This window comes from Mustela lutreola, chromosome 3 (assembly GCF_030435805.1).
Source record: "Mustela lutreola isolate mMusLut2 chromosome 3, mMusLut2.pri, whole genome shotgun sequence".
Classification (NCBI taxonomy): domain Eukaryota; kingdom Metazoa; phylum Chordata; class Mammalia; order Carnivora; family Mustelidae; genus Mustela; species Mustela lutreola.
In genome coordinates this window covers 164607290-164630979 of record NC_081292.1, presented here as the reverse complement: position 1 = coordinate 164630979, position 23690 = coordinate 164607290, and the positions used below count along the sequence as shown (strand labels likewise).

General features: G+C 42.5%; 1 protein-coding gene across 2 annotated transcripts in view; it reads right to left on the bottom strand.

Annotated features, from left to right (window-relative positions):
* Positions 1 to 23690, bottom strand: part of HDLBP (high density lipoprotein binding protein) — a 72156-nt gene that overhangs the window by 43659 nt on the left and 4807 nt on the right. Inside the window, exon 2 of one of the 2 annotated variants that reach the window (XM_059167424.1) lies at positions 1799 to 1890. The exons of the other annotated variant lie outside the window; for it this stretch is intronic. The gene's annotated coding sequence lies outside the window, so the exon portion shown is untranslated. The remainder of the gene's footprint in view (positions 1 to 1798; positions 1891 to 23690) is intronic. 2 annotated transcript variants of the gene reach the window in all.

Below are 23690 nucleotides of genomic sequence, written 5' to 3'. Positions count from 1 at the left end.
GATCTACTAATGGTGTAGTAGATTCAGAGGTATTCACTACATTATACATGATTACTTATCAGTTACATTACTTTGTATTAGTAATTATTAACTGAAAGAAATGAAAAAAGAAAACAGAATAGGAAGCAGGAGAAGTAAAAGATGAGCAAGGCAAATGAAGCATAAAATATGGAAGAAATGAATCCAGATGTGGTAATAATCTAATGTAAATACAAAACCAAGCTAAAAGCTAATTCAGCCACCTAAACCATGTGGACACAGAGGCTGAAAGTCAAGGGATGGAAAAATAGTCCAGGCAAGTCCTAACTGATGAAAGTTGAGCTAGCCATATTAATTTCATATAAAGTAGGCTGTAGAGTAAGAACTAAGAAGGTCAAGATTAAAAAACCCAAGTCAGTTCCAAGTACAATTATGTACATATCAAATAATACAGCTACAAAATATATAATATAAGAACAGGAAGGTCACTAGAAGTTGACATATCTAGGATTATAGACAAAGGCAAACTCAGCTCACAGATTATGAAGATTGAAACTGTACAGAAAGTTAAAACAATGTAGTTAATGAATCTACTTCATTGGATTATGTAATCCTTCACCCAATTATTAGAAATGACCTATTCCTCTCAATCCTAACAGAATTTTTATAAAATCTGGCCAGCAGCTAGCACAAAACAAAAACAATTAACATCATAACATTCTCTAAATACAAAACAATCAATCAGGAGTCAACTTAGAATTTTAAGAAGCCTGGAAATTTAAAAAATTGCTTCTAAATAACTCATGGGTCAAAGAAGAAATCTGAAAATATTTAGAACTAAACCATAAGCAGTTCCTTATCCAAACTTGCGGAATTAAGCCAGAGTGTTGCTTGGACACAAGTTTATAGCCTTAAGCCATAATATTAGTGAAGAGGGAAAAGTAAAAATTTAATCATCCTCTCCTGAAATTAGAAGAACAAAATAAATCTAAAGAAAGTTTAAATTAATACAGATAAGAAATTAATGAAATTATGAGATTAATTAATGAGACATACAAGAGAGAATAAAACTTACAAAGGAGTCTTTAGAAAGATCAGTTAGATCTCTGGGCAGATAGTGACCAGTGGGGAAAAAAAATAAGAACAGGTACAAACAGGCAATACTAAGAATTCAAGGGGGTCAAAACTACGGCCACAGCAGAGACTCTGAAAAATCATACAAGAATTCTACTAAGACAAGCATTATCAAAAACTTGAGGGCACCTGGGTGGCTCAAGTGTCTGCCTTTGGATCAGGTCATGATCCCAGCGTTCTGGGATGGATGGGGACTGCCTGCTCAGTGGAGTCTGCTTCTCCCTCTACCCTTCCCTGCCTGCTTGTGCACACTCTCTCTTTCAAATAAATAAAATCTTGAAAAAACAAAAACAAAAACCACAAAACTTGAACACTCACATACACACATGCATGCACACACACACACACACCCCTTGAAAACAGAGGAAATAGGCAACTTCAGAGTTAGAAATGGAGTTTATGTAACCAATCCTCCTAAATTTTCAAAGAAACAAATATAAAGATCTCAGCAGAGAGGCCCACCTGCTTCCATAAGGAAGCCCTAAGAAATTACCTTCCCAATTCACTTACAAAGCTAGGAGGAATTTAGTATTTCCTAGACAAGGAAAACAGGAGAAAAGAATGTATTGCTTCATAATCTATCAAACTGTTCTAGAAAGTCAAAACAATATATAACTATAATGACCATTTTATTCCAATCATGCAAGGTGGTGTAATATTGGAAAGATTAAGTAGGGGCGGGCACCTGGGTGGCTCAGTTGGTTGAGCGTCCGACTCTTGATCTCAGCTCAGGTCTTGATCTCAGGGTCGTGAGTTCAAGCCCCACTTTGGAGCCTACTTAAAAAAGAAAAGACAAGACAAAGTAATTTACCACATTATTACACCAGGGCAAGAATGATTTTTATCACCTCATAATATTCAAATGAAGAATCTGATATAATCTGCCCATTCCTCATAAAAAGGAAAAATACACGGACATCTCCTTAGCTAAATGTTAGGCGCCTACCAGAAACTCTCATGAGAAGCATTCACTTTAGGATCGCAAAGACCAAGAGGGTTGCAACTGGGCAATTTCCCTATTCTAACCTAGGCTTGAGATGCGAGCCAGGGCAGGAAGGCAAGAAGAAACTGAGAAACTGGAAACAACTGTCCAAGTACAAGAGCCAGGAGGAGCTATGGATACACTATTAGAGCTCAAAGTTTCCTGGAAACAGGATCAGTACACAGAATCAAACATGTTCCAAAACACCAGCAACATCAGAACATCAGAAGTCAATCTAGTAAGAAAATAATAGGATTTATAGAGAAGGTTCTAAAAACCTTTTTCAAAATACAGAAAAGACCTAAAAATAAATGGAGAAATGCCACATTCACCTATCTAGGAAGACTTCATCATAAAGACTGTACTTCTCCCCTAATCAGACTAGAAATTCATGCAACTGCACCATAAACCTCAAAAGGGGGTGTGCAGGTGTGTGTACATATGGAATTTTGCAACATTTAATGCAATTTTTATTTCGGTAATATCACTATCTACCATTTTTTAAAAAAGATTTTATTTATTTCTTTGACAGAGATCACAAGTAGGCAGAGAGAGAGGAGGAAGCAGGCTCCCCGCTGAGCAGAGTCCAATGTGGGGCTCAATCCCAGGACCCTGGGACCATGACCCGAGCCGAAGGCAGAGGCTTCAACCCACTGAGCCACCCAGGCACCCCTCTATCTACCATTTTTATAATACTGTATTGTGTAACAATATTTCTGTAAAAAGTTTTTAGAATATTTACATATGCAATTATATTTATTCAACAAATCTTATACAAAAGATCAAAGGCCAAGAACAGCCAATTACAGCTGAGGAAAATAAGGTAGGGAGAACTTGCCCTCCCCAATACCAAGCTTTCACAGCTATAGTAATTCAGACAGTGTGATGCAGGACAGAGAACAGTGGAGCAGATGGGAGGCACGACGCAGACATCCTAACAGACACTTCTATCAGAGATGAACTTGTGGACAAATTACAATTGATGCCTCCGTGAGAACTGGCTACCTAGATGAGGAAAAGTGTAGATCCTTACTTTATACCACTCACAGAGCCTTCTAAGGCTGAAGATGCAAACACCATGAGACAGCAATCCCACTTCTTTTTTTTTTTGGAAGATTTTATTTTATTTGTACAAATTTTATTTATTTATTTGACAGAGAGACACAGCGAGTAAGGGAGCAGAAGCAGGGGGAATGGGAGAGGGAGAAGCAGGCTTCCCGCCGAGCAGGGAGCCTGATGTGGGGCTTGATCCCAGGGCCCTTGGATTATGACCTGAGTAGAAGTCAGACACTTAACGACTAAGCCACCCAGGTAAAATCTACACCCAATACAGAGCTCAAATTTACAATCCTGAGATCAAGAGTCGCACACTCCACCTACTGAGGCAGCCAGGCGCCCCAATAATCTCACTTTTAGATGTCTACTTTTGGAAAAAAGCTTTCCCGTGTGAGTAAAGGGAAACCTAGACAAGGATGCTGTCCTCACAGCACCCTGGTGGCGACAGCCAACAACACCCTGTCAATGGCTAAACACAGATAAAGGTGTGTGATTTGGGCTACTTACCCTCTTTGCTTTAGCTAATGACCTGACGGGACTCCGTGGAGTGGAACCTTGCTGAGGGGGGTCAGGAAGGACAATGGACCAGAGAACACCTCCGAGGCCATGGGGGCTGTCAGGTCTGATCCTTGCTCAGAGGCTGTGCGATCCTGTAAGAGGCAGGCACTGAGGGATGGGAATGTTTTGCACAGTCTGCTGTCCCACACTGATTGTGGTGGTTGGGTCTGGGCAAAGAAGAGTATGCTTTCATCCCATTCTGAGAGCTCAAAAACATAAACTCATTTTAGGATTCAACTTATTCCTCCCTGGCTATAAACTGTAGTGGCAGGTTGACTAGGAGGACTTTCTAATACCGACCACATCAAAACTAGGTTCCTTTCTAGGCTCAGAAAGGCTATTTATTGCTGTAGGACATCCAACTTGGAAGCCTTGTTCCCTAAAGTACAGCTGTCCCATTCCAGTCAGGCGGGAAGCGAATGGCCTTGGGCTGCTGTCTCCACACCGCTCTGATTTCTCTATAGAAAGTGATAGGAAGGGGACCAGAGTGTTCTTCAGGGACCCTGCTACTAGATTTCCATGTCTTTTTCTTCCACCTAAGTGTCAGCTAAGTCATCACAGGCATCCACAGTGAGGACAGAATGTGTGCAGAACACCACACCTGTGGTCAAGACAAGTTCAGAGTCTTCCTTGGATCCTATTTGGGTCACCTTGGCAAGTCATTTAAGCTCTCAACTTCTACAAGTTTCCCATTTGTAAACCCTTGGGGACTTTGTAAATTGTTACAAAGATTAAGGAAGATAAAACTGCCTTACAGTAGCCAGCCATCTCACTGTATGAGAATATTAACATTTAATTCCACTGAACAAATACATTTAATGTAGCACTCCCCTAATTTCATGAATACTGAAATTATCATTGTATCTTTATACAGATGAGGACAGAATAGCATTTATATAGAGCCTCATTCAAGAGCATGTGTCAGATAAACACACATTGGAACCCTTTTTATTTTTTTTTTAGAAAGATTTATTGTTTATTTTAGAGAGAGTATGCAAGAGAGCACCCACGAGCTGGGGAGCAGAGGGAGAGAGAGAACTCCAAGCTGACTCCCTGCTGAGTGCAGAGCCTGTTGTTATAGGGCTTGATCTCATGACCCCGAGATCACGACCAGAACAAAAACCAAGAGCAGGATGTTCAACCAACTGAGCCATCCAGGCACTCCCACACCTTGTAACTCTTTAAATAGCAAATGGGACAATGAGTTAATGGATTTCCATAGAAATGAAAGGAAAACTGCCTCTTAGCCACGCTGGCCAGCCAATACTAGTGACATGTGGCGACTGATACTCGAGACATGGCTAGTCCCAGCTGGTGCATGCTTTGGGTCTGAAATATACACCAGATGTTGAAGACTTCATAGGGAAAAAAACACAATGAAAAACACCTTGCTGGTGACTCTGTACTGATCACATGAAGAAACAATGCTCTGGATTGGGATAAACAAAATATGTTATTGAACTTAATGTCACTTGTTTCTTTTTACGCTTTTAAGGTGGACAGTAGAAATTCTAAAATTCTACAGAAAACTCTTATTTCAACAATGGTGCTACAGAGCTGGCTTTCCAATCCAAAGCAGAAATGGAATCTGACAAAAAGGTTTTTCTTAATAAACTTCATATCAGTCTTTTTAAACAGTCCCAAATCAACCTACTACAAATTTCTTGTTTAAAATAAATAAATTTAGATTAGGGGAAGGAACAGAATGGGTACTGTGTCTGTCATGAGGGTCTCCTCTACCACAAATGCCCAGGAGTGCGTGGCATGGGGAGCTGTCTCAAAGGCTTCCAGGAAAGAAGTGACCAAGTTTAGTGCACAGCATTCCTTCCGAGGACTCCAAAACACATTAATAAACCACAAAAAGGGTGAAAGACAAAAACATCTTTCACAAAAGGCTAGGGAATGTTTGAGTTGTACAAAAGAAAATGCATATTTCAAGTGGGAGGAGATTCTACATTATGCTTCTGTTTGGCAAAAATGAAGTTGGATGAGCGTCAGAAAAGGTACAGGAAAACTGGTGTGGCTGGCAGAATAACTGATGTGATCTCTTTGGAAAGCCATCTCATCATATATTGTAACTTAAAATACAAATATTTTTGGAATCTTTAATTCCTGCTTCTTGGAACCTCTCCCACATGTGCTCACATAGGTGCCGAGAAACAAACACACTATGGCTTTTTGGCAGGAGCGAAAGACTGGACGTCTGTGTTGTCTGTAGCAGGGGGCTGGGTAAGCAAACAATGCTGGGACACCAAGTCTCATAATGGACCTGCCGACTGAGCAGGTCTCCACCCACCAGCAAACTGAGAAAGGGTGCCACCTTCCACTCGTGCACCTGCCTCCCGCAGGCCTGGAACTCCAGCTCCCACCTGTGATGGTCCACACTTGCTCCCAAACCTGTTTATGCCAGTCCTGCTTTTTAATGTAACATGATTTAAGAATGCAAAATAAGGAAAGAAGACTGAAATGCTTCTACAAATATTAAACTTATCGAACTGAGATTCTCAGTAAGGGCAGACTGCTCTAAAAAATTATGTCAGTTAGGTGAAAAATTCTTAAAAACCTCAAGGAATCTGACATTCTAATTGCTCTGTGTCTTAAGTTCTTGATCCACTTTGAAGAAACTGATGCTGAATGCCCTAGATAACACAGTAGGAGTCTGGTTTATGTAAGAAGAGATTATGTAGAATCCAGTCAGCAGACCCTTAGATACAAGGTCTCAGCCCTGGACCCATGACTCGGAAGTGAATGAGCGTCCCTCCCTCAACCATACAGCCAGTCTCAGTCAACTCATGAGTGAGGGGCAGCTGTGTTACATCAATATGCAGCTAGCTGTGTTAGAGAGACATGTTCGTATGTGCAAAGACTATCTATGATCTGTTCCTTGTAGGCTATCCAAGACACCAATAACAGAAGAGGGAGCATGGAGCCAGGCAACAGGAAACACCAGCATTCGGAGTGGGGGGGGGGGACTGTACTGACAGACTGGAAAAAGAAGCAACTATATTAAGTTGGGAGGTGACCACATGTAAAAACAGCATATATTTCTTACACCACTTACCAAAAAAGGTGTGTTTTAACGGGTTTAGAAATTACAGGTAGACATAGGTTTAAGTGCTCCTGATGGTCAGCTGCAGGAGGGGGGACAGCTCTGTATTGTATGAAGCTCCTTACTTTTTCTGTGGATACTTCTGTTTGGAGAGGGAAACAAAGAGGTACTATTAAGCAGCATCTGCTACTACAAATCAGCAAAGGCAGGGTCACAAGAATTATTTTATTATTATTATTAGACCATGTTATCAGCAAGAGGTCTGCAGTTCAGACTTCTTTGTTGTTCATTTCCCTGTGAGGGACTGTTGATTACAGAGAACAGGCAGCCTTACACAAACTCTTCAAAGCCCCTGGGAATTAGAAGCTACCTAAGGCTGTCTTTACATATCTGGAGAGTGGTACAGGAGGGTACAAGTTCTGCCCAGCTCCCAGCTCCCAGAGCTAGAAGTGAGGGACAGGGAGAGACTTTGGAGACATGTCTCACCTCAGCCTAAGGAAAAATGCTCGGGAGAGTGAGAAAGCCTCAAGGGACTTGCACACAACAAACTGGGCCCAGCTGCTCTCACCAGGCACAACTGCACATGGCAGCCACTTGCTCAGACCCCTCCTCACGGTCTGCTCCACATCTAAAGTCATTTGTTCTGTTACAGAAGCCAGCCATTGCTTCTAGGTGGAAATGGATCCTGTGATCCTTGGGTCATCTGTGTCTCTGAATGCCATGGTAACAGGTTTCAGAGCAGCAACAGACTGGGGGCCAGAGCAAGTCCCATCTCAGGGGAAGGTGGTATGGGAAGGACAGCAAGGGCAGAACAGGGATGAATCACCTGTAGGGGACGGATCTGGCCATAACCCCCTCAGTCTTACAATTAAAGAAATACTTTTGATCTTCTGACTATAAATCCCATGAAAATGATAAGAAACAAAATAATTCTAAGGGCAACAACTTACTGAAAAATGTATTTTCTTCCTACAATGTACACAGGAAAAGTCAGGTTTATAAGCCTGACTTTTAGCTTGTACTTATAAAACATTGTGCTAAAGATACAAAGTTAGCTCAAGTCATGAGTAGAAATACCTAGGAACTAGAACCAGTCCTAGATATGGAATGGAAATGGAAATGTAATGCTTCTTTATGGATTCTCTCCTGTCCAGGGTATTAAGCCCTGGTAGACACTCAAAGTGTGACACTGGACATGTCACCTCTCTTCACTTGGCCTGTTTGCTCATTTGTCATATGAGGAGGAAGAGACGACTCCATCATCTCTTCCAGCACTGTCTTTCTGAGTCTGCTCTAGGAAGTGAACCTCACTTTTAGATTTATGGAATTGCTGGTATAGCTGCTCCCCCCAAAGAACTAATTCAACATAAAGGTGGCAAACACCATTTGCCACTAATACAAGTACCATGTACAGACTAAAGCACATATATTTCACTCTATATCCTGGACTCAGAACAGGCCACCATGTGGCCAGAGCATCTGGGGAGCAGCAACTGAGCCATTTCACCTGTCAAGAGACAAAGGTGGGCAGGGCAACAACAAACGGTTGCCCCACTATTAGAAAATCAGCACCAACCAAAGAGGGATATAGGGGAGCCGGGGAAAGAAGCAGAGGGCAGCAGAGTCCAGATCAGCATGGCAGCCCCAGACTCAGGAGTACCCACCAAGCCACTCCAAGCAGGTATCAGGCAGCTACTTGGCATGGATTCTACCTATTGTGTGAAGGAAGGACTGATTACCCAGAAGGGTAGCAGCAGAAACAGTAAGAAATAACAAGGTAACAAAGTCTGGAAACAACCACAAGTTCATTAAGGAAGAGGGAGACTAAACAAATCATGCTATATCCATCATGAAGTAACATGCAGGATAAAAGAGATTTCCACCCACTAGTACTTGTGGTCTCCAGGGTATATGGTTAATAACAAAGGCAACAGAGGACAACAGGTGTAGGGTATGGCACCTTCCCCTAAGAATCAGAAATACAGTGTGTCTACACGCACATGCGTGCGCGCATGTGCACGTGCGCGCACACATACACACACACACACACTAGAAGGGCAGGGGAAGGGATGGAAACCACATCCACCTGAATACACCACCATTCACAGGTTTTCTAGTACCATATAAATTAGAGAAGTTCAAACTAGAAATAAAATGTCCTGTTTCTTTATCTGGATGCTGGCTCTATGCATGGGTTCTGTCAGTGATAATGCACTGACCCATACACACTGAAGACGAGCACCGCTCTATTACATTTCAATAAAAAATTCACTTAAAAAAATGGAACAAATCTAACAATGTTGTCCCATTGGGGCATAAACATCATAGAATAGGTAACAAAAACACAGTAATTTGACAGCATATTCCAAGTGGGATGGATATATCTGGATAATGTGAGCACTGTTATTCTAAAAATGTTAAATGGTAACATTTAGATAAAATGGTGACATACAGGTAATCAGGTAATCGAGTTAATATCCTTAAGACGACGATTTTTGGCACAAGATACACACTGAAATAAAAATCTTGTCAATATCTATTTGAATATTTATTTGAACCGGAAATGTCCATATTCATGATTATTTTCCAAGTCTGTCTACTATAAGAAACTGAAAATTAATAAAGGGAAATCTCACTAAACTGGAGTGGGGAGGATAAAACGGGGAGTCACACAACTCAATGCCAATTATAATAAGAACTGTCTATTACAGACCCCAACAGAAGAATCATCAATTACAGGCCCAAGAGGGAAGGCCATACATACACTGCCTCTCCTACCAGAAATCGACCACCCCTGCAACCAAGCCAATGAGGAACTGACATCCTAAATCCTGAACTCTTGCTTCTCTCCAATGGACATTCCTTCAAAACAACCTCTTCCAAGTTCCTCCTCCTTCTTCATAAAATAAAGTTCCTCTTCTTTGTTGGACTTGCCTACCATTTTGCCACAGCTTGCATGTCCAGAATCGCATTTCTATCTTCTTAAATTAATCCATTTTTGCTGGTAAAATGACTGATTTATTTCTATGTTTAACACAACAGTGGCAGTGAGCATCCCTACCTAGCACATGGCATCCAAACACCATTTGCCACTAAAAGGAACCAGGGTTCCTCCGAAAAAATGGCTGATGGGACACCTTGCTGTGGCAGAAAGGAAGGAGTCACAGACTAATGGAGTCATGTCCAAGAACACAGAAGTCAACTTGAAGAAACAATATGTACTTCAAAAAATGGTTTAAATGGGCCAAAACACAATGATATATGTACCTGTAAGTTGATAATACCAGGAGAAAAAAGCCACAAAAATACATTGTCACTTTGGAAGATGCTAGTCCCAATGCGTTCTTGGCAATGATAAAGGAAAGGAGGAGCTGCACTTTAGGGTAATCAGAACTGAAAAGGGAAACCTTCTTTACAGGAGAATGTCAACTAATAAGTGTAGACACAGAAAGAGAAAATTCTTGGGTGCCTAGGTGGCTGAGTTGGTTAAGCATCTGACTCTTGGTTTCAGCTCAGGTCATGATCTCATGGTTGTGGGATCAAGTCCCATATCAGGCTTTGTGCTCAGTGCGGAGTCTGCTTCAGATGCTCTCTCCTCTCCCTCTGCCTCTCCCCACTCGTGATCTCTAATAAAAAAAAAAGAAAAAAAATTCTTCATTTTGCAATTGCCAATTGTACACTAACTCACTGTTCCCAAAGATCATTATTCAATCATTATTCCTGGAGCCTGTGCATGTTACAGAGGAATTAAGTTAAGAATACTGTGATGGGGAGATTATCTTGGATTAAACAGGTGGAACCTAAATGTAATCACAAGTATCCTTAAAATTGTGTACTTCAAAGATGGATGACAGGGTCACCAGGAATGCAGGTAGCCTCAAGAAGCTGGCAAAGGCAAGGATTCTCTCCTAAAACTTCCAGAAGTAGAACCTGCTGACACCATGACTTACCCCAGTGAGATGACTTCAGCCAAGTCTGTGGTCATTTATGATAGCAGCAAAGGATACTAAGACACCAATGAAATAATGGACACAAGCAAAATGGCTATGAAAGCCACTAGATGACTGGTTGATTGAGAGCCCCTATGAGGCACAGTCAGCCTCTGACACTGTACTGTAACATCACAAAGTGACAGCCACACATCATGCCTCCTGGTATACTGCAATATGGTACACACCACAATCCAGGATGTATTCTTTTTTTTTTTTAAGATTTTATTTATTTGACAGAGATAGCGAGAAAGAGAAAACAAGCAGAGGGATGGGAGAGGGAGAAGCAGGCTTTCTGCTGAGCAAGAAGCCTGCCGTAATCTCAATCCCAGAACCTTGGGATCATGACCTGAGTAAAAGGCAGATGCTGAACAACTGAGCCACCCAGACGCTACCAGAATGTATTTTTGACCCCTATACCTTCCACCCCCCACAGCCCTGAAAAAACAAAAAGTCAAACCTGGAACAAATTAGACATTTAGACATAGCTATCAGTTTATGGGAAATATGAGGATCACAGAAACACACTACATACCACGATACAATCAACCCAACCCAGAAAGTGGGGTATGCCACCGCACCAACGGCTCTGTAGCTTTCATAAGTAAATGGCATTTAAAAAAAAAAGAGAAAGAAAAAATTGTTACAGATTTAAACAAACAAACAAACAACACTCATAAAAGACGGGCCCCTGCCTAGGTGGCTCAGTGGGTTTAAGTGCCCAACTCTTGACTTCAGCTCAGATCATGATCTCAGGGTTGTGAGATTGTTTGAGCCTGGAGTGGCAAGTTGCCTTGTCAAGCTGGGCTCACTTGGAGCACGGTGCTCAGCGGGGCTCTGCTTAATATTCCCCCCACCTGCTTCTGTGTACTTAAAAAAAGAGAGAGAGAGAGAGAGAGAAAGAGAGAGAGACAAACATGACATCAACCAAATGTAGTGTGGAGAAACCTTCTTTGGGTTTTGATTCAAATAAACCCTGTGTATGACTTTTGGAGAAAACTACACACAGAATAGATATTGGACAATATTAACAACATATAGTTAATTCTATCAGGTATGGTTTAAGTCCTCCTCTACTAAAGATACATGCTAAAGTATTTCCAAATGGCAGGTAATCTGAGATTTGCTTATACTAAAATACTCAAAACTAAAAAAGTTTAGGGAGAGCAGAGGAAGACAAAACCAAAATGGCAAAATGTGGTAATTGTTAAAGCTGGTTTTTAGGTATCTGAGTCATCAGTATTCTCTTCTAATTTCAGGGTATGTTTGAACATTTTCCTAATAAAAGGCTTTAAAAAAAGGATCAGAAAGAACTCCTTACTAAAATCTATAAGGATGCTGCCAAAGCTGCACTCAGAGGGTGAATCAAACTTTTAAATTTTATTATAAGGAAGAGTGAAGATAAATGAGCTAAAGATTCAAGTCAAATAGAAAGAGAAAATTTTTAAAAAGTAAAATAAACAAAAGATGAATTGGTGAGGGGCTCCTGGGTGGCTCAGTCAGTTGAGCATCCAACTCTTGATCTCAGCTCAGGTCTAGATCTCAGAGTCTTGAGTTCAAGCCCCATGTTTGGCTCCACACTCAGAATGGAGCCTACTTGAAAAAATAAATAAATTTTAAAAAATCGGTGAGATAGAAAACAAAAATAAAAAATAGCTAACTTGATCAATCAAAGCCAAAATCAGTTTCTAAGAAAACAGCAATTAAGCAGCAATTAACTCCTTCTAGTCTGACAAAGAAAAGACAAGACAAAGAATACAAACTCACAATGATACAATACTATCCTTTCTTGATTTTGAAATAAGAACCGCTACAAATGGCAGTAATTGTATCTTCTGGTAGCTCCCAAGGAAGTAAGAGCTTCTTTGCCTCATGGGGCCCTCACAAATTATTTTTGTATCTCACTGGCATTAATTGGATTCTAAGCCCATCAGGGGACCAGTAACTGTAGTCAAGGGACCAAGAAGATGGGATATGTCTATTAGCCATAGCCAATCAGGGTCCACCCAGGCAGCTGGGCCATTTCATCCAAAACATAGTTTGTACTGGTGGAAAGGGTAATCCCCAGTGGTAAATCAAGGCTCTGTTTGCTTCCCCAAACAATGAGTGGGTGCTGCAGAAAAAAAAGATTCTTCACTGTAAACCAGTTTACAAACATGGGAAGTTTGGGGGTTTGTTTTTTTTAGAGAGAGAGAAAGAATATACGGGTGTGAGTGGGGCAGGGAGGGGCAAAGGGAGAGACTCTCAAACAGGCTCCATGCTCAGCACAGAGCCCAATATGGGGCTCACAACCCTGGTATCATGACCTGAGCAGAAATCAAGACTCAGACGCTTAACCAACTGTGTCACACAGGTGCCCCAAACACGGGAAGTTTTTAAACAAACATTAAACCAATAAATCCAGCATTTAATTCACAGAGTAAGATACCATGTCTAGGTAAGGTCTATTCTAGGGATGCAGTAAGGATTTGTTACTAGGAAATGTATGCATCTCAAATTTATAGCTCAAAGGAGAACAAATAAACCTATATATGACTCATAGAAAACCCTTTAAAAATACCCAAAAGAGGGGTGCCTGGGTGGCTCAGTTGGTTGGGCATCTGCCTTCAGCTTGGGTCACAACTGAGGGTTCTGGATGGAGCCCTGCATCAAGCTCCCTGCTTGACAAGGAGTCTGCTTTTCTCTCTCACTCTCCATCTACGTTTTCTTTCTCTCTCCCTAATAAATAAATAAAACCTTTAAAAATAAATACCCAAAAGAATGTGAAAGTCAATATGTAGTCCTTGCTTCCTATGGAATGTAACATCAGGAAAAGAAGAAAATGGCCACATGAAGAATATTTCCCAGAAGTAAAATATATCTTATTTAGAGTAAAGCTAAAAATAACCTATTAAAATAAGTAACAAAATGGCAAGGATGTCCACTGTTGACATAGACTGTCAAACATGCAACTGAACAAGACATAATTAAGCAAAGACACAAATGCCACTATTTGCAGAAGACCATCTGTCTAGACGTCCCTCTGTTATAATAAAAAGCTAGGAAAACGGAAGGAAAGTTCAGTACATCAGTATTATGAAACACACATGGACAGCAAAGAGACATCACATAGAGGAGAAAGCTGTATGAAGATGGAGGCTAAGGTTGGGCTGATGTGGCCACAAACCAAGAAGTGTGCGGGCTGCCACCAAAAACCAAAAGAGGTAAAGAATGGTTTCTCTCCTAAAGCCCATAGAAGGAGTGTGTGGCCCTGCCAGATTTCTAGCCTCTAGAACTGCGAGAGAATAAATTTCTGTTGTCTGAAGGTACATTTATTAGGGCAGCCCTAAGAAACTAATCGAACAACACAGGAGGGTTTTTTTTTTTTTTTTTTTTTAATGATTAAGAAAAATTCCCAGATTCACCTAAAAATAAAATCTGCCTAGATTATTTGGCATATAAAAGAGTTCAAGGGCACCTGGGTGGCTCAGTCGGTTAAGTGGCTGCCTTAGGCTCAGGTCATGATCCCAGCATCCTGGGATCAAGTCCCACATTGGGCTTCTTGCTCCGTGGGGAGCCTGCTTCTCCCTCTGCCTCTGCCTGCCTGTACTCTATCTCTCTGACAAATAAATAAATAAAAATCTTAAAAAATTTTTTTTTTTAAAATAAAAGAGATCAGATTCACCTAAAATTAGCAAAACACACTACAAAGCAATAGTTCCAAGACTTGGTACTTGCCAGGAGGAGGAAAAAGTATGAACAAAACAGAATGATGAGTATTTAGTAGTTTATCATTTGACACAAGTGCCCTTTCAAATTAGTAAGGAAGGACAGCAACAAACAGAAGTTAGCCAGTAACAAATTTCCATTTTGGAAAAAGTATGAAAATTAATCCCTGCCTCACACCAAACTCTAAAATAAATTCCAGCTGGATTAAAGATCTCAAAGTAAAAAAAATCAAGCCTTAAAACCTGTGATTTGGGGTTGCAAAAGCGTCCTGATATACAGGCTGTAGACACCATCAAGGAAGGTACTGACTCATCTGACCCTGCAATAGCTTGAGAATTTCACATTAAGCATAGACTATCTTATATAGAAGTGAGGCTACAAATAAGAATTTTTCTCTGGCAAACAACTCAACAGGCTAGGACACGTGGTCACAGAGTTCACAGAAAAATAATAAACATGAATGTTCATCTTCACTCAGCCCTTACTTCAGATCAATAAAGATCAACAAAACTGGTGCAATTTTTGAAATGGTGAGGAAAAACAGGAACTACTGAGGACACGTAAAACTAGAAGGCAATTTAAAAACATCACCAACAACATACAATCCTGTTCAGTGATCACACTTCAGAGAAGCCACTTTCCAGAAGTACCAGCAGCAGAGTGCAAAAGGCATAGGTGTAACACAAGAAAGCTGCTCGCCACAGCACCGTCAGAGGCAAAGAACCCAAAAAACACAAGTGTGCGTCAGTGAGCAACTGCAGTGATGTGTCCATGTCACAGGAGGTGTATGGTCACAAACAATGAAGTGGTGGATCAGGCAATGCCCTGGAGAGGGCACAAAGACAGCGTACAGGACTTGGGCTTCCACGTTAGAGTATGTCCACATTGCTGGTGTTATCAAAGCCCAGGTGAAGTGGGAGGATGTGCATGAGTGGGAACAGCAGAGGCTGAGCAAGGTGACTGGTAACACACAGGGCTGACTACTCCAATAAGCAAATACAGCAAGGACACTGGCACCACCGTTGGAAATATCACTGTTGGAAAAACAGCTACCAATTTAAAAGGGAGAAACTGGGATGAACACCAAGATATTTGACTAGAATTGGAAGTACTGGAATAAACTTGTTTTTCAATACAGAAAAACATATGATTGTATCATAAACATACAGTGTGTGCATACATGTACCTGTAAATGTGTACGTGCATATATGTGTACACACACACATACACATGCATTTTCTGTGGCTCTATCCACTGAGAGGCCCTGGGTCAGTAACACTTCAACAAGCTACCTGGTGTCCACACTCTGCTTCTCTTAAGACCACCTGCCATCAAAAGGTACCAGGCCTGGGGTGCCTGGGTGGCTCAGTGGGTTAAAGCCTCTGCCTTCAGCTCGGGTCATGATCCCAGGGTTCTGGGATCGAGCCCCGCATCAGGCTCTCTGCTCAGTGGGGAGCCTGCTTCCTCCATCTCTCTCTGCCTACTTGTGATCTCTGTCAAATAAATAAAAATCTTTAAAAAAATTAAAAAAAAAAAAAAAAAAAGTACCAGGCCTCTTTGAAGGGACAGGGAAGGAATAAGCCCAGAACGTCTTTCTGTACCAAAAAGCAAGATGTTTGAAACAAATAAGGGGATGCATCAGAAGGAAAAGGGGGCTCTTGCTCTTCACACTGAACATTACCATAAATGGTGAGCCGGGGAGGGTGCACTGAATCAAAACAGGGAGCGGTGATACAGGTATGTGATGAGAACCAAAGTTTGACCAAACCAACATTTAGTTTCACAAGTATCCCCCTCCCCACGCCACCACACACTTCAAATGATACAGACTCCCCAGGGGAGAAGTCTGGCAGACACCACCTTAATCCATGACCAAAGTGAACAGCACCAGTAACAGGACACACTGAATGTGTGTGTGCCACCTTACACAACGCAAAGAAAACCCAGCATTCCTTCTGCACTGTTTTTTAAGCCAAAGATGGAAAGCCTGAAGCTAAGCAAAAGGAAGCAGCAGACACACCCACGTGGAGAGACATTCCACAAAATAAGTGCCTATAATCATTAAAGTGTGCCAAGATCAAGAATACCAAGGTAAGATGGAAGAAATGCTGCACTCTGAAGAAGACTACAGAGACCCGGCAAGGAAATGTTCCACCTGACTCTGAACTGGATCCTTCTGGTGAAATGTGAATGGGTCTGAAGGTAGCAAAGTATTCTCATTAACCTCCGGATTTTGATGGTTGTATTATGGTCAGAGGGGAGTATTTTGTTTGTGGGAAACATAAAAATATCCGAGGATGGTAAGGTTTCATATGCCCAACTGACTCTCAAACGGTTCAGAAAAGGTGTTTTGTACCATACTTGCAACTCCTATGTAAGATAGTTAAAAAAATTAAATAGAGGATAGTAGTACTTTTTAATTAAAATAAGTGAATGAATGAATGAATGCATGCCAGGGTGCTTGGGTGGCTCAGTCGGTCAGGTGTCAAACTCTTGATTTCAGCTCAGGTCATGATCTTAGGGTCCTGAGATTGAGCCCTGCACCTTGCTCCACGTGCACCGCAGAGTTTACTTAGGATTCTCTTCCTCTCCCTCCGCTCCTCACCCCCGCCGCATGTGCCCATGAACTCACTCTCTCTTAAAAAAAAAAAAAAAAAAAAAAAAAGTAATATAAACAAATGCCTATTTTGGAAACAAAGGTATCAATGTAATACAGGAGAGGGGTGGCCAATGGCACTGATCCTTCAAGCTCAAAGGACTATTGATTATATATTTAATTTATTTAGATCAATGCATATTTCACTCACGTCTTACGTAACGTAACAAAGTTTTTTTACCCCAATCTTACTAAAGCCTGTTATGATCATCTTCTCGAAATTCATAAAAGCAGATTTTCAAACCATCACAACGTGTCAAGGAAGCCACTGGCAGCACAGCCGGCTCATCCCGAACAGCAGCAAGATCAGCACGGACTCCACACTGGTGCCCCCAGGAGAAGGCAGGAGATCTGCTGGGGCCCCTCAGTGCTGCTTGGGCTTTTCAGACACCACATCCAAAAGGGAAAAGCACAAAATGCTCCATCTGGAGTAGCCGACAGCATTGTAAACCCCAATCACAGACTGTTCTCTGAGCAAGACCCAGAGACACTAGCAGATGGGGCAAACCCTGCCATGTGAGAGGATCACGGTCCAAGACGAGGGGAGCAGTATCTAGGCTGGGCGAGGAGAGTGACCATGTCAACTAGCACTGGATTAAAAGAGCGGAAAGCACATCTTCCCCCACTTCAGGGATGGCGCGAGGATGGAAGATGATGAACAAAAAGTATATTCTGGAATTAAAGTATTTTTGTAAGAGCCCTTAATGCACACTAAATCAGTGCTAAATAGGATAAAATGAAAACAGCCTTCCATACAGTCATTTGCCCAACTGACAGCAGATGCCTAATTCTAAGTCAAGTCCCATGAGGTCCGATGGAAGAGGAAGACCCACCCGTCACCACTGAATCCCTCACAGGCCATTGCCTCCTTGAAGATTTAGTCCTAAAACTACCAGCACAAACTGAAAGCAAGTCCACATTTAATCCAGATGGGCTGGAGGTTGGTTGCATGTACTGTCTCCAGGTCAGTAGCATCCTCAGCAGTGGAAGGAACCCGAAGGCCCAACTGACCAAGGACAAGAAGGTGAGGCCCACATAAGCAAAGGCCAAAGGTCTCACAGATCAAAGGAGCGCCAGCCCATGCTTTCACAGATTAGCTGTTGACTCTCTCTGAATAACATCATTGTCTCTGTTTGCCCAATCTTTCAGAGAAGAATTGCATTTACCAATCTCACCGGCCACGATGATCGTCTCCAGCACCTGTAACTAAGGAAGGACCCTGACAGCACCACACCCAATGGGTCACCCTGGCTGCAGCTGGCTCTCCTCTGCGCATCGCAGACACCGCCACACTGAGTGCTGGGAGCCAAGGGGCTCTGTGCACAGGCAGCCTGGCAGCGCTGCTGAGCTCACTGGCGGGCGACAAAGGCCACACAGAACTTTGGTCTCATGGGCTGGCAAGTTAGCTCCAAGCATAAGCAAATGTATCAAAATAGAAGCCTTGTTTCAAAAGAAAAAAATGTATTCTTCAAATGGATCTCACACACTGCTTTAAGCCAGCACTACAAGACCACCTAGCTAATCTTCTACTTACCAGAAAAAGTCAAAATGGTACATACAATCCACAATTCCATTTGAAAGATATTTCCAAATGAGATGAGTACTAATAAAATCAAAAAGCATATCACATAAAAGCAAAAGGAAGAGCAAGACATACATCTAAGTTTGTCCATAGCAGATGCCAGACATCTTCACACGTCGTCCACACGAGTTGCCCCCGACACGCGACGCCTGGGAGCTCGTACACTATCTCCACCAGAAAAGGCACAAAGCGAGAGAAAAGCGAACTTCAAAGTCCCACTCAGACACGCTCCAGGGCCTTCTCTAAGTTACGGGGCACAATCAACATGGTTTACGACTGTCAGAATGTTGCAACAGAAAGGTGCAAAAGTTCACACAGGGCCATCCTTTCCTCTTTTTCTCATTTTTTTTTAAATTTCTAAAGAAAGAGTTAACGAGAGGTCCAAAAGTTTTCAATTCTATATAACAATGGCTCAGAAACCACACATTTTCTATTGAGGGAGCTCTGAGAAGCAGAAACACTGCCACAAGTCACTCACCTCAAACAATTTTTTTTAAAAAAGATTTTATTTATTTGACAGAGATCACAAGTAGGCAGAGAGAGAGGAGGAAGCAGGCTCCCCGCTGAGCAGAGAGCCTGATGTGGGGCTCAATCCCAGGACCCAGGGACCATGACCCGAGCTGAAGGCAGAGGCTTTAACCCACTGAGCTACTCAGGCGTCCCCTCAACCAAATTTTTAAAAAAAGCAAAACAAAGCCAAATACACAACACCCTTTCCAAAATTATTTCTTCTAATTCTACATTTTGTTGTTTCTTTTCCCTTTTATCTTTACTTGTTCCAAGAGGTCCGGTCCTTTCGGGGATAAGGGCGTTCTCTCTGGTCTCGCCATTTCCCCCAAGGCTATCTGTTGTGGCAACCTCTTTAGGAGTCCTGCTCTCTCCAGGGCCTCAAGCTGCAAACCTTCCTGGGAGGCTGGGAGTGGTTGCCATGCAGGTAGCGCAGCCACCTGCGAGAAAAGACTGTGTTCCCTCCCCCAGGAAACACACACCCAGAGGTTTGCAGGATGCCTCCAAACCTGGGATCAGGGGAACTCGCCACCACGCCCTCTGTGCCTGACCCTCAGTAGAGTCAAAGTTTTTTTGACTCACACCGCCCTCCCTCCCAGTCGCATTTATTTAGTGAGGACTCTGGCCTAACACCAGCAAGTACCACCAGCAAGTTCATACTGTAAGAACCCCGCACCACAGTTTCTGTGGCACAGGAGATAATACACACTGAATGCACCCAGCTGAAGTTATTTCCCTTCTTCAAAAAGAAACCCAAAGTAGCACTGATCCAGCCTGCACTGTATCCTGAAGCTTACTGCTGGGAAGACTGTGTGTCCTGCTCATGAGTGGCAAGAGAGCTAAGCACATCATGAGGTCCCCTCTCCCCAGTGCAGCAAGGCCAATAATTACCACTCTGGTTTCTAAACGTGGTCCCCAGCTCAACCCAACCACCTAAGGCAAGAGGTTATTAGAAGGTCACACAAAGGACTGAGTGCTGATAAAGGGGACACAGTAGAGAAGACCAGCACGAGGAGGGAGCTTTATGCCAGAACACCATCAAGCAATGCTGTGCTGTGCTTCTACACAAGGCACATGCTCAAAACGCCCTTGGATTATAACAGTATGTGAATCCAAGGACATCCAAACCTCAGGAGAAAGTTGCTCCTTGGTTGGTTGAGGCCATAAATTCAACAGTGGTTGAAGAACACAAGAGTGACTCACTGAGACTTTACCATTGGACTGGCTTATTACTATGTCCAGCATATTCCTGAGTCTAGAAAGCTGTTCTAGATTTAGCAGCCTGTTGTAGTTCACCAAAGTCTAAGTAATCAACACTGTCCTGCCTATTCATGCCCTCAAAACACACACAGGATATCTGCCACAACCACATTACTCTGCCATACTGTAGGGGTCCAGAACAAGCAATGGCCTATCAATGGCTCATCCACTAACCTAGACAGGGTGGGAACAAGCAAGTGAGAGAGGACTCTCAATCCATGAGACCTGCAGGTCCATCAGAGGACATAGGGAGACAGTGGTGATGGGTGGCTGTGATAGGATGATGGAAACACTGGTTCAGTAGGAGTCCTGAGAAGAAGATCCCTTAGGGAAGCCACAGATGGACTGACAGTAGCTGTCTGCATCTTACTACAGAGATGGGCCCTGCATACTTGTTGACTTTAGGACTGGGACTTTAATTTGTGCAATTCCTTACCCGAAATTTACTGATGGAGATGTGAAAAATAAATACTTGATTGAACCAAAGACAGAGATTCAAAATTCTAAAGGATGGCAGGGCAATTTTAGTATTTATTTTAGTATTTATTTCAGTAGAATATCTATCTTGCTCCAAGAAAGTCTGGTTGATCCCACTCTTGGAAAAACTCAAGAAAACACGGTGTGGACATATTGCCTTCTTGACCCCAAGCTTTAGAGTGGCCCTAGAGACAGAGAAGAAACAGTAAGTAAATTTGTCAACATGTGAAACTTCTACAACTGAAGACAAAGATAAGGATGAAATCATCACAGGTCTTGACTCTGCTTGGTCTCCTGCCAGTAAGAAGGGACTGAAATTAATTGTGGTATCACCATAAGGATCAAGTGAGCTTATATGGAGGGCTTCACCAGAGATGGGCCAGCAGCAGCTCTGTGAGGAGTTTCTATTACCATCACCCTCCTTGACATCTGTGACATGAGGGCAACACAGCCCAAAACCAGCCACACCCGCAAGCTGCTTCTCCCAGCCTGTCTCTATTCTCCTCAGCTGAAAAATGGAGCCTGTGACAGCCATATCCCAGAACCCTTAAAAGACTGACCCTACAAAGCAGGGCTTCTCAACCTCAGCACTGCAGACTTTGAATCAGACAATTCTTTGTCATGGGCTGTCCTGGGCATTGGAGGATACAGAGCACCCCTGACCTCTAACCATTAGATGCGAGTAGCACCGCAAGTCATGACAACCAGAAATGTCTCCACATACCACCAGATAGTATCTGGGGGACAAAATCGCCCAGCTTAACCATTGCTGGAAATAAAGGGCTTGGTGCCTATTTCATAGGAATCAATGAATAAAAGCTTTACTAGACAAGGGCGCCTGGGTGGCTTAGTCGGTGAAGCATCTGCCTTCAGCTCAGGTCATGATCTCAGGGTCCTGGGATTGAGTCCTGCACTGGGCTCCCTACTGAGTGGTGAGCCTGTTCTCCCTCTCCCTCTGCTGCTCCTGCTGCTTATGCTCTAATAAATAAATAAAAATTTTTTAAAAAATAGCTTTACTAAGCAAAGCTTTCCATATCACTTGTGCATCCTTAAAATGGATCACAAAATGGGAGGTGCCATCCTTCCAAACTCAAAAACTCAACTGCTGATAAAATAAATTGACCAAGAGGTTCTGTGCTATCACGGGAGTAAAAACAACAGCAAAACCTCAAGAGATTCAGCTTTCTTATCTTTCAAAGGAAGGAGTTAAAGTCCTACAGGTCACAAGGCTGATTGAGAACAGGCCCCAAGGGGCGCCTGGGTGGCTCAGTAGGTTAAAGCTTCTGCTTTCGGCTCAGGTCATGGTCCCAGGGTCCTGTGATCGAGCCCCACATCAGGCTCTCTGCTTAGCGGGGAGCCTGCTTCCCCCTCTCTCTCTCTCTGTCTGCCTCCCTGCCTACTTGTGATCTCTGTCTGTCCAATAAATAAATAAAATCTTTAAAAAAAAATTTAAAAAAAAGAGAACATGCCCCAACCTTAAGTCCAGGTCTCCTGACTCCCAGGGCAGTGAGGATCACCTTCTCATCTGTACCAGCATTTTGACCCTTTGTCCAGGCTGGCAGAATGAACCAATATGCCTGGCAGTATATCCTAAGGGACAAACAGTGCTGAGTGTCTCACAAGGCCCACCTTCAGGAATGTTTAAGGACAGCACTTCATACATATAAAAGGAAAGCCCGAGAGTACACTTATCTGTAAAACATTCATACTGATTGCTCAATAGCCCTTGCTAACTAAAGGCTGGCTCCAGCCTCTCCTTGTTCCAGGTAAGGCCCACTATTGTTGGGGGGGGGGCCTCAGGGAAGGGCCTCAGGGAAAGACCACTACCCCGGACACAGTGTGGGGTGGGGATGGGCAGGGGCTGTGAAGGCTCCAGGAATATTGGTTTTATTAACACTATAGCAAGCCTGAGGCAGGGGCCATCTACCAAGGAATAGAACTTTCAGCATAAAAATATTATAAAACACAACTACAACAAAAACAATGTAAAAACTGGCAATCCCTCCTGATTCTTCCCCCAAGAAGTATCTCCAAAATTGTTTTATCCGAGGGTTTTTCTTAAATATATTAGTCCATGGAGTAAATAAAAATAGGATTGAGTTATATGCATTGTTTCACCACTTGCTACACTTAATTCCAGTTAAAATGCATCATAGTTGTCTTTCCAAGAGGTTTGTTGTTTTCTTTTTTTTTTTTTTTTTTTTTTTTTAAGATTTTGTTTATTAGAGAGAGAAAGAGAGCACAACGCAGGGTGGGGGAGAAGGAGAAGTAGGCTCCCAGCTGAACAGGGAACCTGAGGATGTGAGACTCCAACCCAGGACCCTGGGATCATGACCTGAGCTGAAGGCAGACATTTAACCAACTGAGCTACATTTCTTGACAGTGAAGACTGATCTATTCACCTCTTCTTTTCTACTAGGGGATTTCAGCACAGGTGTAAGACAAAGCAAGATTACAAATTAAGGTAAAATTCATGTTTTAAGCTAAAAATAACACAGCTGGTGGGCACTCAAGAAAGAAAAGGGAAGAGAAAATACTATTAAAAAGGACTTTTTTTTTTTAATGCCTTTCACAACCAGGTCAAAGGCTGTGTTTTTTTCACCCCTGGAAAGGGAAACAGAATCTTTGGACTAGGGACACCCATCACAACAGAAGGTGAGACACCATTCTGAAGACAGTAGAGTCAGTCTGTCCACAGTTATTGCTAAGATTGTAGTCTTCTCCCTCATTTGGCCCTCTGGGCACAGGCAAGA